This window comes from Marmota flaviventris, chromosome 5 (genome assembly GCF_047511675.1).
Source record: "Marmota flaviventris isolate mMarFla1 chromosome 5, mMarFla1.hap1, whole genome shotgun sequence".
Taxonomy (NCBI): domain Eukaryota; kingdom Metazoa; phylum Chordata; class Mammalia; order Rodentia; family Sciuridae; genus Marmota; species Marmota flaviventris.
The window spans coordinates 67,231,784-67,246,406 of NC_092502.1; positions in this window are offsets into that span (position 1 = coordinate 67,231,784).

Consider the following 14,623-nt stretch of genomic DNA (forward strand, 5'->3'; position numbering starts at 1 on the left):
AATTCAATTTATTTTAATTCTTAGTTTTAGTGGCTGTCAAAGCTGAAAAAACTATAATTATCTCCCAAAGATAAATAGATCTAAATTAAAGGGTGTATCATTGGCTGCACTTGAAATCATGATACTCATTGTTCATTCCTAGCCACCAAGACTTCCTAGCAGAAGTATTTGTAATAATTTGGCAAGAAAATGTCCACTTCCCTGATGTCAGTCAGGGGTTCTTTTAGTTTCATTCTTATATTCCTAACAAATGTATTCAAAGCCTTTTGAAGTCTTTATTATGAAGATCTACAAAGTGATTGGAAGATTCTGTGTATCAGACCCTGAGGTGATCCTTAATGTTTCCCCTCCCTTAAAGACCATGCCTTCACCTTTGTGAAATCCCTTTCCCTTGAATATGGACAGGACATGTGACTAGCTTCCAATCATTTAAATGTGGCAAAGGTGTGACATGTCACTCCTGTGCTTATGTTTGGTGACTTTAGCATTCTGAAACAAGAGACTCTTCTTGAGATATGGAAGACATAGAGAGGGAGTTGGAGAAGCCCACATAGGAAGGAACTCTGGCTGACCTCTAGGAGCTACAGGCAGCTTCTAGCACCTGTAGGTGGCCTCCTATAGGTCAGACAGCAAAAAGCCTGGGCCCTCGGTCATGTAGTCACAAGTAAGGGATTCCTCCAGCCACCTCAGTGAACTTGGAAGTATATGGTTCCCAATTGAGCTTCCAGATAAATACACAGTCCAGCTGAGACCTTATTGCAGCTTCTGAGAGCCTGGGCAGTAGGCAATAAACCGTGCCAACATTCTTGACCTAGGGACATTATGAGATAATGATGTGTATGTGTTGTTTTAAGCTGATACATTTCTGGTAATTTGTTAGGCAATGATTGAAAACTAATATCCTCGGCTTCTCATATTTAGAAATTATAAAGTATGAGTTTATACTCATGTGAGAGACAATGCAAGAGTTTAGAAGTGAAATGATTGGGTTATGAGAGCCTTATGTCATCGGTTGCACATGATCATGTTGAGTTACAGAATCAGAAAACCATGGAGATATTTATGAATTACCAGTTTGCAGATATGTTCTACATATGATAAGTTTTGTGAAATAGTCTCTTAATTGACACATAACTCAATGTAAATTGCACAATTCTCTTCAAGGTAAACTTAAACTAATGGCTCTTGTCATTACAGTCAAGATCAGCAAATTTGGCATATTAATATTTTTATAAGAGGATAACATATGTATTTATGTTTCACAACTCTTAGTGAAAATGAGTAGTTAAAAAATGTCATTGTCCTTCTCCATCTTAATACAAACTTATACACAGAGTCTACAGTATTTTTTAAAGTCTTGATTTTTAAATATTTTTCAAATCTAAATTTTAAAATAAACCACATCAGTTCCAAGTTTGGTGTTATTTTAGTCAGATTTTCTGCTGCTGTGACCGAAAGACCTGACAAGAACAACTTAGAGAAGGAAAGGTTTATTTGGTGCTCATGGTTTCAGAAGTCTCAGTTCATAGATGGCCAACTCCAGTGATCTGGTTCCAAAGTGAGGCAGAACATTATGGCAAAAGGATTGGTGGAGAAAAAAAGCTCAGGACATGACAACCAGGAAGCAGAGAGACCTCTTGCTCCTCAGTAACAAAATATACATACCCCAAAGTGACCCACCTCCTCCAGCCGCATCCCCCAGCTACCACCTAGTTGATCCATTCAAGTGGATTAATTCACTGTTTGGTTAAGGCTCTCATAACCCAATCATTTCACTTCTAAACTCTTGCATTGTCTCTCACATGAGTTTTGGGGGACAACTCATATCTAAACCATAGCAGGTATCATCTGTGTAACACTATCTAAGAAACTTGTAAAAACTTATGGCCAGAGGAGCCATTCTTTCTATGATATGCATATTTCCTCATAAAATATTTGAAGTATAGAAATTATTCACTGTCAAAATTATGTCTTCTTTGGTTGTTTTCAATTTAATGTTAGACCAGAAAAATGCAGTTCTTCATGCTGTTTATTATTTGAACCTGATGTAGCAAATAGCACACATCAAGACATGTTAGAAACATTTGTATTTTTATCTAGATGCCAAACAAAATCTCTATCCTTTATCACATTCCTTAAAAATGGTTTCATCCAGTCTATCAATATTTTCAGAAATTATTTTCCAGAACATTTTGGTACAAAATAAATGTCTTTTAGTTTGTCATCATCTTATTTTCATTGTATCAGTTTGAGGATACTTATCACACCAGATAAAAGAATTTTCCCCCCAATGGTATAATGGTGTATGACTTTTTTTCTTTTTTTTTTGTCTTTGATTATTATACCACATGAGATAAGGACTGTGAGTATATGATAGTAAGACCCTAAGTTACAGTGACTACAATTAAAGAGAAGTTTATTTCCCTCTTAGATAACAGAAGTCCATGATTGGACAACTGTTTGGTAGCCACCTCCATGGTCTTGGGTCTTTGCTGCTCTGCTGTCTTCAGCATACCTTCTCCAGTTCCAGCAGGATTGTTCAGGGTTCTGCTCACACATTTGCATTCCAGCTGGGATGAGAAGCTTCTGACATGTCAATGATCCCCGCCCCTTTGTATTCAGACCTTCATGCTCTTCCATCCCCTGGCTGTGACTTGCTTCTAATAAGTAGAAGACAGAAAAAAGTAATGGAATATCAGTTCCATCCTCTGGTTGCAAAAGCTCATGATTTATATCTAGCTAGCCAGCACTCTCCTCCATGCTGGCCCATGCCCTTTGTTGTAGTCTCACCTGCTTGCTTTGATGGTGCAGGCTGCCATATTAAGGGCTGTGGAGAGGCCTGGGGAGCAAAGAATCGAGGGGGGTCAGTGAGGACACCAGATGCCTATACCCAACACCCTGTAGGGTAGTGAATCCTGCCAACAACAATGAGCATGAACTGGGAAAATGGAGCCTTCCCTAGTGGAGCCTTGGGGTGGCTGTGGCCTAGCCATGACCTTGATCACAGCTTTCTCAGAGACTCTGAGCTAGAGGATCAGCTAAACCATGGCCAGATTCCTGTCCTACAGAAACTGGGTGATAAGAAGTGCTATTGATTTAATCCACTAAATTTTCAGCGTAATTTTTTATGTAACAAATCACAACTGTGACTTTGGCCAACAGAGTAGAGAAAGGAGAGATAAAAGGGTTATCTTCTTGCCTTTTGAGGGGCTATGCAGAAGTCCAAAAGCATTTTACATAACTCATTGGGTAGAATTCAGTTACAAAGAACATATATAGCTGCAAGGGAGACTTGGGAATATCTTTTTATCTAGTCAGTAATAGTCGTACTAAGCACTGGGGCTCTGTTTTACAAAGGAAGAAAGGAAAGGGAAAATGAATATTGGAATAGTTAATCACTTATCTCTGTCAGAGATATTAAAAAGAAGTTTTAAAAGAGGCTTCTAAACATCATTAAACTTAGAAAACTTTTATAAATTATTGGATTGAATGTAATTTGGCTATAAACCTTGCTAAGAAATTATAGTTTGTCTTTATGTTCTGATACATAGTTTTAGTGTTCCTACTTCATTATTTAACTATAATCTCATATGACTTAAAGCTAATCTGTTACTGCATTATTTAAATACATTACATTAAGGCTAAGGCCATACTTAATAATGTTGTTTATAAATTCATATTTCAAATGTTTTCTTGATGATTTTGAAAGATGGGGGCAATTTTATGTTAGAACTGATGAAGTCATTCAATTAGTCTTCCTGGGTTGCGATAACAAAATACCATAAACTGAGTGGTTTAAACTATAGGAATTCACTTCTTCATAGTGTAGGAGTACGAACAGCTCAGCTTGGGGAGCAGCCTGGTGAGGTCCTGCTAAGGCTCTCTTCCTGGCTTGCACACAGAGACCTTCTCATCATGTCCTCTTATGAAGGAGGGAGAGAGAGATTCCTTTCTTCCTCCTTATAAGACTACAGTTCTATCAAATTAGAGCCCTATGATTTTGACCTAATTTAACCATAATTGCCTCTTCAAGACTCTTTAGATATAGTCATATGGTAGTTCAGGGCAGCAGCATATGAATGGAAGGACACAATTTGGACCATAGCAGAAATTGTAGTTTTAAAATCATAATGTTGACAAAAGTTTGTTCTAGGAGTAAGAGATGTGACATAGTTATTTTCTTGTTCACTTATGTTTTCATTAAGTATTTTCTTTATATTTCTCAGAAGAATCTAATAAAACCATCTATCATTTCTGAAGATGAACAAAAAATTAGGGACCTAAATCTGTCTCGTTTCCTGCTTACTTCATGTTATGGAGCATCCTCTATGTTTCTTTTATGATATCTTGAGCTCCATGCACAGATTTAAGTCATGCCAATCTGTTTTATTAATATTAGCAAAACTTAATATGTTTCATCTATCAGTACACAGAAAATGGTCACCTCAAAACAATAAGTAGGAGCCCTCCTCTTTGGAAAACATTATTGTGATGGTGTTTGGACCATACAACAGAGTCTATAGATTTTTTCAGGAGGTCCATAACCCTCCTAAAATTTAATGCAGAAGATTTACCTATGTTCTTTAGATAGTAATTAATAATATCTGCCTCATGTATTTAAGTTTTAAATGAGCAAATATGTTTAAAATCTTTAGCCCAGTTACTAATGCAAAGTAAACTCTCTACAAATACCAGTTCAAAATTAATAGACATGTTCCTCATGTTACTTTCTACCAATACTGCAGGAGGTAATTTAGCACCTTGAATTTTTTACTGAAAGAGAGATTAGGGGAACTGTCAGGCTGCTTCCCTAATGGTCACAGGATTCTGGGTGAGGAAATGTAAGAAGTTGTCATTGCAACTACTAAGTTGAATCTATATAAGTTAGATTCCCACAAAACTTTCTCATTCGTTTCAAACTAATACTATTGATCAGTTATTTTGTTGTTGTCCCTTTGCTGGATGCTGGCTGTACAATGATGAATAGGAAAGATACACTTCTTGATGTTCTGGAGCTTTCTTTATCTAACTTACTGTCATCAAGGACACAAGGGACTGAACTGGATACAGATAAACATCTGTTTTAGGGAGAATGGCCTTGAAAGACTTTTTTGAAGAGGTAGCATTTAAACCGAGACCTAAAAGGAGAGAAATGACTCAGTGATGCAGAAGTTCACGGAACAGCGTGGGTAAAACCATATGGTTGGAAAGAGCCTGGTATTTCTGAAATCTTTATACCAGTATGCCTATGCCATAGTAGGTGAGTAGGAAAGTTTTTTTAAGAAGAGATTGGAAGAAGAAAGCAGTGGGTATGTTATCCAAAGCCTTTGTGATTTATTTTATTTGTAATTAGAAGCCATTGGAGGTAGCTTTTAAAAAAGATTCCTTTTGATGCTACATGGAGAACGGCTGAGAGAAGGGCATGAATGGAGGAAATCATCCATGTAAGAGAGAACCACGTTTTAGACTCAGTTGGTGGTACCAGTTGAAAGGGCAATGGTAGACAGATGGGAGTTATTTCAGTGGGGAAATTGACAAGATTCCCAATAGATTTGATATGGAATGTGAAAGAAAGCAAAGATCGAAGATGATCTTGAGGATTCTTGCTTACATAATAATGTGGATGATGTTAAAATTTACTGATATGAAGATAAATGAGTGAGGATGGAAACAGATTTGGAATGGGAAACCAAGAGTACTATTTTTCCTATATTAAGTTTGAGATGCCCAAGGGAGACATGAAGAAGCCAGCAGCAATACTGGAGCAAGAGGAGCTTATGAAGTAGAAGGCAGATCAGGAGAGGACAACATGGTGAAATCTGAGAAGGGGAAGTTTGTCCAAATGGAAGGAACATGCTGAATGCTGCTGAGACATCAACTGTAATGAGGACATTGCTTTGGCCAAATGAAAGTCACTGAAAGACCTTGACAAGCAGTTTCAATGGCATAAATGGGAAACAGCCACACTGTGAATAAATAAGAGTGCATTTAAGGCTACAAAGTATAATCAGCATGTGTAAACAACCCTTTTGAGAAGTTTATATAAAAAGGCAGAGGGAAATGGAGCCACATCCAGAATTTGTGGGGTCAAGGGAAGGTTTTGGTCTTGGTATTTGTTGATTTTATGATAAGAGATATTGAAACATGTTTGAATGCCGAAAGAAATGAAGCAGCGCAGAATACAAACACAGACTGGTGGAAGGGAAGGGGGTGAAGTCTGGAGCACGAGGCAGGGGTTAGCTTTGAGAAGAAGAGGAATACAATCCCCACTGTGAGCAGAGGGAAGCAAGAGAGGACTCCAGATTGCACATGTAGGTCAGTGTGGTCCTTTGGTTGCTGAAGGATGGATAAGTTTCCCTGGTCACTTCTAACTTCTCAATGCAGCATGAAGGGGAATCATTGACAAAAGAGCAAAGAATGTGTGGGACATGAGGAGATGGGAGAAGGAATACAAGAGAGTTCTCAGCGAACGAGAACTCAAGCACTCAAGCCTTCTAAAGAAACAGTTGGACTCCTAGGGGGTATTGAGTGCTTAACGGAAGTATAATTTGAATTAAAGTGAATATATCTCAGGTTTTTCATTTATCTGGTAACATTCATCTGTTCAGCTCTAAACCTGGAGAAGACAGATGATGTTCATCTGGGCTGCGTGTTTTTCAAGGAGAATATGGAGAAGGGAATGATGGACAATGGAGCTTAGTGGATTTGTAAGGGGGTTATTACAATGATGGATGGAGCAATCAAGACTAATAAGATGGTAAATGAAGCCAGGAGGGGCTATTTGGAGGAAGAAGTAGAAATATGTCACATTTTGTACAGTTTCTGAAATATGAAGGGACTGACCTTAATCAGATGACAAGTCAAAAGTTTAGGCAACAAAATGATAGGTTTGCCCACTCAGAGCCATTTACCTGGATTAGACTGTTCTTTGCAGCGATTGGCTTGAATGTTTGCGTATCATCGCATCATCCCGAACCATTTGGCATTGGTCTTCCTACTTCATTCAAGGTGAATTCTTTACTTCTATTATACAAGCAATGCTTCTAAATTAGGGCCCTTTTCTTTGCTTACAGAGAACATTTAATTCAACAACATCTCAAAGCCATTGATTTTTGCCTTTTCTAGGTAATTCTTAATATGGAGAACTAACAGAACACAGAACAAGGTAGAGGAAAACAGGCCAGCCATGGGACTCTGACACAGGCTCACCCAGGATGATTTACTTCATTCTCCCATCTACAGTCTCTGTCAGCAAATGAAGTGCTTGAGGCATGCTGATGAAAACACACACCTCTGAATAGCATCTAAATTAAACCCTCTGATGCCATATGGTCTGTTTCTTAGCATAAGTCATGCTGCCTAACCATCCGTATGCTTTGAAGGTCAACAAGTTTAGACTCTGATTGTTTTGCAGGAGGCATCTGAAAATAAGAATGGCTTCATTATCAATTATTTCTCAGAACCTCTGTTTTCACAACCTCTGAGACCAAACTTGTATCTGATTAAAAAAAAATGGGAGGCTTGGGGCTGAAGTTGTAGCTCTGTGGTAGAGTCCTTGCCTCATACGTGTGAGACACTGGGTTCAATTACTAGCACTACAGATATATAATCAAATAAAATAAAGGTCCATCAACAACTAAAAAATATATTTTAAAAGTGGGAGGCTCAAAATTTATTGAAAAGTATAAATATCATTTTGAGTCTGGCCCTGCTGGTGACTTTAAGTCAAAGTGCCCTCTCTTACACCATGATGTTGGGATCACAGAGAAGTCATCCTCAGACATCCACATTGACCCTGGTCTTCTTCCTGACCTAGCCCAGGTTGCTCTTTGCTCCCTCAATGTCCTCACTTCTCCCTACTCTTTTTTATATGACATCCAGCACTACTTACTGGATTCTTGTTTGGGGCTTTTCTTTTTGGCCTCAGCCAGACTTTCCCTCTGACTATCTCAGGTTTTGGACATTCTGAATAAAAAACATACTCTTTCTGGTTTGAGTGGTCCCTGGAAATGGAAATGTTGGCATAGGCCATCAGGAGATTCACACACCCTGGGTCTGCCTCTACCATGAATGTGGATAGCATGCACTTTGTCAAGACTTAGCCAATTGCTAGAATAACAGGTAGCAAGTCTTGCATGACATCCAGGAGCTAATCTTCTAGGCATGGGCCCCTCTGTCCTGAAGGGGTCCTTAGAGCAGTGCCTGCCACACACAAGCCACTCAGCAAATTTTTGAATAAATAGTAATAATAATAATAGATAATCCATATAATTAGTGTGTGACAATCATACTTGTGGCTAGCATTGTTGTGTGACTTATATAGTTTAACCTTCAAAACAGCTCTGAGATGGGGCACTGTTATGCCTCTAATTATTACAAAGGTTTGGAGCCCACCTCATCCTGCATCCCACCTCTGGTTAGTAAGGAGTCTGAGTTTTAAGACAGCTCTGAGTTTAATGGTTACAAACATAGCATCTATGATTGTCCCTTCCTAGCCCTGAATAGTGAAGCAAACATTAGATTCTGAAGTCAGAATAGGTGTCTTGGAGCCTAAGGCCCGACATTCACACCTCTCTCCATTCAGCATTTCCTATAAGCTTGAGCAGGGGCTTTGCATGTGTCAGCTCATTAGCTCCTTACTACCACCTCTTGATATTGTTCTTCCAGTTTTAAAATGAAGCAACTGAGGCTCCAAGAGGCAAATGATTAAAAGAATTAAGTGAAATAGTGAATATCAAATAGTTAGATCAGGGTCTGCCATATAGCAAGTGATTTTTACAACTTATTTACTTTTCTGCTTTCCATCAAGAGGCCTTTATCTAAGATGTCCTCCAAAGTTATTTAGCTGGTAAATTGTGGCCATATATTCAAATTCAGGTCAGCCTGGCTCTGAAGCCATTGCTTTTAACCGTTCTACTTTACAAAAGAAGCAAAATTTTATATTGCCAGGTTGTGTATCAGGACCACTGCATCCTGAACTTTAACAAAAAGCTTAGTTGCCCAAATGTCTAATGAGGATACTACTTCATTGCACCTTCTAGCTGGATCAGAGGTAAAGAATTGATTTAGAAATTGTCTCACCAGTTAACAGCTCCCAAAATGTTGTCAGTTCTCAGAAAAAGAAAGAACAGAGTTGTTCTCATATCAGGGAATCCTCTGGAGTGGTAATGGAATCATTGTTGAAGCCCCCTCATTGATTTATATGAACTTTCCTTCCAGTCTGGAAGTGAGTCATGCTCACGAACTCAGATGAGAAGCAAACCCGGAAACTTTGTTAGTTTAAAAAAAAAAAAAAAAAGCAGCCAGTTGAGGTCTTTAGCCTTGGGTATAAGAGTTTCCTCAGGAGTGAGTGGGCCATCTGATTTGTTCTCGTCTTAATAATTTAAGCTCCTCTGCCTGGATGTCATGGCCACCAGAACCTTGCCAATCTGTTCAATTTCAGTCCTCACACTCCCTGAACATCCAACTGGCCAGTCCCACTTCTCTGCTTCCACTCATGTTATTGCCTTTTTATGTCCATCCTGCTCACTTACTCAAATTTGCCTGCCAATCTGTCTTACTCCATCCATGAACCCACCTTTAGGGGTCACAGACCTGATTTCAAATCTCAGAGATTGTACTTACTGAGGACCTTTGAGTAAATCACTTAATTTCTCTGAAAAAACGGTTTCTTCATTTGTAACACTGTGAATAATCAGAATACCTTTACAGTTATTAAAAGAATTAAGTGAAATAGTGAATATCAAATAGTTAGATCAGGGTATGCCATATAGTAAGTGATTGTTACAACTTATTTACTTTTCTGCTTTCCATCAAGAGGCCTTTATCTAAGATGTCCTCCAAAGGAATATGAGTAATTCCTAGCATTCATCTGGTTTTTCTAGTAAGCTGGAATTGTTTTAGGAGACACTTCATTGTAGCTCACCTTCAAGAGAGCCACCATAAATTCTATCTTTCCCATATTCATATACCATTCTACCATCTAAAGGCTAAGACCATTCCTCCACCCCACATCCTCTTCAAGCCTGAGTTGCCTTAGTAACCTACTTAAAAAAAAATATATATATATATATATATATATATATCTCCCAGAGAGAGATAAGGAGAGGCCCTAGAAAGCCTCATAGCTTCTTCTCAGGTTTCTTGGAACAATTACTCTAGGAGAAGTCCAAGTGCCCTAACACCACTGTATTGTGAGAGGCCCAAGCCACACAGAACCCTGAATAATAAGAAAATACCATAAGACACATGAAGAGAGGCAGAAACCAAGGAGTAGGAAGACGTCCACTGATAAAAGACCCCATCTTGAAAGTGGCTCCTCCAGGCCCAGGTATCTTCACTGATTCTCTGTGACTCAGGATCAAATTACTCAGCCCAACTCTTCCCAAATGCCTGACCCACAAAACAACTGTTAAATTAAAATGATAGTTTTAGGCCACTATATTTGAGGGTGATTTGTTGGGTAACAACAAACAATTGAGCATTAAACTTAGACTTTTGAGGTTGAGAAAATGAGGACTGATGAGACAGTGGCTAGGGCATCCTCCTTGGTGTCTGATACATAAATCAAGACAGGATTAGGTTGCCCCTAAGGCTGTTTCTGCCTGAATTTTCTCCTATTCTTTAAGAATGGCCTGGGAGTTTTCTCTTTCCTGTACAAAAGGATATTTTTAATATACTGAGGAGTAGAATATAAAGTCAAGAACTAACCTATTGGACTGAAACTTGGCTTTGCCTCTTATCAGCTGTGACTACATTAGTCAGGGTTCTCAGGAGGAACTGAACCAATGTAATACATATAAGAAGAGATTTAGTAGATTGGCTTACACAGTCAGAGGCTGACTAGTTCCACAATGGTTGGTTGCAGGCTGGAGAGTCAGGGAAACAAGTAATACTTGGTTTCAAGAAACTGGAAGCAACAGAACAAGAAGGTCCCTTGATACATCCCAGCCCAAGGCTAAAGGCCTGGGAGCTCCCTAGAGAGTCACTTAACAATGGTAGCAGCAAAAAACACACCCATTCAAAAAAGGCTGAACATGGTGCTTATGTGAGGACGCCAGCCTTCCCATTCTTCATTTTTGTTGTCATTGTTTTTATTGTTCTACCCAGGACCCCAGTTCCACATTTAGGACTCCTGCCACCCACATTCAGGGCAGGTATTCCCACTCTGTTTGCTGACCCACATGCCAGTCTTCTCTAGAAACATTCTCACAGACATACCCAGAAGTGTGCTTTACCAATTTTCTAGATGTCTCTCTACCCTGTCAGGTTGACAACCAAGATTAGCCATCAAAGTGACCTCCAACAAACCACCTAAAATTTCTCAGCTTAATTCCTTCTTATGTAAAACAGGATGTTGATACCAACCTCTCCAAGTTCTGGAAAACTTAAATGAATACTCAACAGAAAGTGTGAAACAAAGTAAACATCCAATAAATAGTAATATATATTTAAATTCACCTTGATGATTTCCCTTACAGCCAGGATTCTACAACAGAAAGTCTTGAATTTAATACCAAATATTTAGAAAAGGTAGCCCAACTTCTGTTGATTAATTTGTATCACAACATCAAAGCAATATTTTCTTATATAAATAATATTAGTTCCTGTGGACAATCAGAAAAAGGTGAGCTCTGTCATTTAGTCATAATTCTATTGCTGATAGATTGAAATCAGGGTGTCCATTTTATCTGCGGGACAGATTGCTATTTTAAGGGAAATATGAAATTTAAAATTTCCCCTTGCTATTCACACATGCCAGATTTGGGCTGCCCTTATTTGTTCTCAATAAGGTGAGGACAGAAGAAACCTTCCTTTCAAAGACTGGGGATCATTTCTTAGGATATAGAAAATTTAGGTCTCAAAGGGAGTATTTACTTGTTATCCATTCATTAATTCCACAAATATTTATTGAGAACTACTCAATAAATGTGCCAGAAAACATGCTATGTGCTGAGGATATAGCTGTGAACAAGCTATATTTCACACAATTAACCACAAGTAACTTTCAAGTGCATGCAAGAGACATTTCAAATAATTACCCTATTTTTAAATAGGTGCTGCAAAGGGAAAGTACAGAGTGCTGGTAATTCACCAGGGAACTGAGACTGAGGGTTAAAGAATAAATTTCTGGGTAAAGGACATCTAAAATATGACTTCAAGGTTGAGTAGGAACTAGTCATCGAGAGGAGTAAAGAGATAAGGAGTAGCAGGGTGTGCAAAAGCCAGACCCTGGCCCTGCTCTGCACAAGAGCACAGTTGGAGAGCTCAGATCCCAAGCCCATCCCTCCTCCTTTTTTCGTTCACTTGTATTGCAAGAGGAACTATGCTTGTGTGTGTGGACACCCATCCTATACGTCTAAGCTCTTAATCCATTCCCAAGAAAAACAGCCACCCTGAAGTTCACACCATATTGACATGGTACACCTTTAAGATAGCAAACCCTGGGAAGGAACTTATAACAAGCTCTGAAAGTGGGGCCCAGGTCCCAGGAAGGGGTCTACCAGTGGGCTACAGGCAGGCTTATTTTGCGGTATTCACTCTGTGCCCCACTGTGGCTATAAACCAGAAAGGGTCCTAAAATCTGAGCCTTTGGATAACATTGGCACCAGCACCACCAAGAGCCTCTTCCCTGCAAACCTGACCTCTTATAAGTCTAGATAAGCTTCCATGATCCCTCCTGGAGCTATACTCAAAACTGCTTGTGGGCCCTTTTGTGTGTACACATTTACAGCAGATAGTTCCATTTCCTTCAGCCTCAAGAAAGCCCATAATGCCAAAAATTTGGGGTGGGGGGAACTTCACTGGAGCAATGAGAGGGTTGAACTGGATGCCTCTGAGATTTCTTCAAGTTCAGAACCTCCAAAATTCCCTGACCCCCTTCTCTGCAGGAAACTGGCTCTTTAGCCTGGGTCTGTCTGAAAAACAAACTCAGGGGAGAGAGGATGGAAAGGGAAAATCTGAACATTAATCGAACTTCAAGTTGCCTGTTCTTCATCCTCACAGATGACTTCTAAATATTTCAGAGAAGCCATACATCAGCCCAGTGGCAAATGAATCCAGCCTTCTTCCAGAGCACTAAATTTCTCAGCAGCTAAGAAAAGCTGTCACCAATATATCAATGTTCCTCCCAGTCTAGAAAGAAACCATCTTAAAAAAAGAAAAGTGTGTGTGTGTATGTGCGTGTGTGTGTCTTGGGGCAGAGGGGGCATATTAAAAGCATTGGTAGAGGGCTGTGGTTGTGGCCTAGTGGTAGAGTGCTGGCCTAGCACGTGTGAAACACTGGGTTCCATTCTCAGCACTGAATATAAATAAATAAATAAAATAAAGGTATTGTGTCCAATTACAACTAAAATTAAAAATTAAAAAAGCATCTGTAGAATCTAAAGCCAAGGCATTTATTTTATTTAATTTTTTTTCTGACAGAGTGAGTTTTCATATACCTTTTGCTCATGGTAAACAATGTTACCTCTATATCTTCATTCTTTTACCAACAAGGACTGCTTTGGAGGGTTTTGTCTTAAAGTTAAGGGGGAGTTGTATTTTGCTTTTTGATTTTTGGTTTGTGTGTATTTTGGTTAGGTTGGTTTTGGGGGTTTGATTTTGGATAACATTGGCACCAGTATCACCAAGAGGCTCTGCCCTGCAAACCTGACCACTTATAAGTCTAGAGAAGCTTCCATGATCTCTCCTGGAGCTGTGTTGTGTGTGCATGTATTTTGTTTTTCTTTTTGATTTTGTAAAATTAAGAGATTATGAAATTGTTCCAAAGGGCTACAGTGGTTTTGGAGTTTGGGAATTGGATTATCCTATTAGCTGCTCACATAGTACAGTTATATCCAAGGGTAGTGGAGGAAAGATTTTGTTTTTCTACAGTTATGATCTCATCACAGCTGACAGTAGCTTTCCCAAATGTCCAGAGTGTCATTATTATAACCACTTTTTAGTTTATCCATCATGACTATTTATGATGCAGGCCCTCAGAACAGAGTTAACATTTATTGAGTGTTTATTATGTGGAAAACCTTTACTAAGCCCTTTACCCATTAAATCCCTATTTTGCCAATGAGGAAAGCACAGCTCAAAGAAGCTCAGTAATCTAGATAGTAAAGAGGTAGAGTGGGCATTTGAACCCATGTCTAATTGGTTCCAAAGCCATTGCTCTTAACTTCTATGGAGATATATGAAAGGAAGAGGCCTTCTTTTTTTTTAAAAAAAAAAGCAGACTCATATAAAGAGCCCTATGCAAGAATTAATTCATACAGTGTTCAGAGTGTACATGAATACTCCAGAGACAGGAAATGGAATGATTAATGCCAGATGGGCTAATAAGAGAGTTTCATATGCAGCCCTGCAGGGTGCAGGGGCCAGCTTCACAGACAGCAGAGTTTTTCCTGAATGCACCACTTTGCTCTTTGCTCTGTATGGCACTAAGTCTCTTTTGGGAAACACTGAGCAGTTTCAGGTAGGGATGAAGTTAGTGTCTTTATTTCTCTGCTCAAGCTTAACCAAGATGCAATGGCTCCTTATAGACTCATGAAACACCCTGGGGTATCAAAGTGGGCCTATCTGACAGATGACCATTATTAAGAAAGAGTCACACTCGTGTGTCACTTAAAAACTG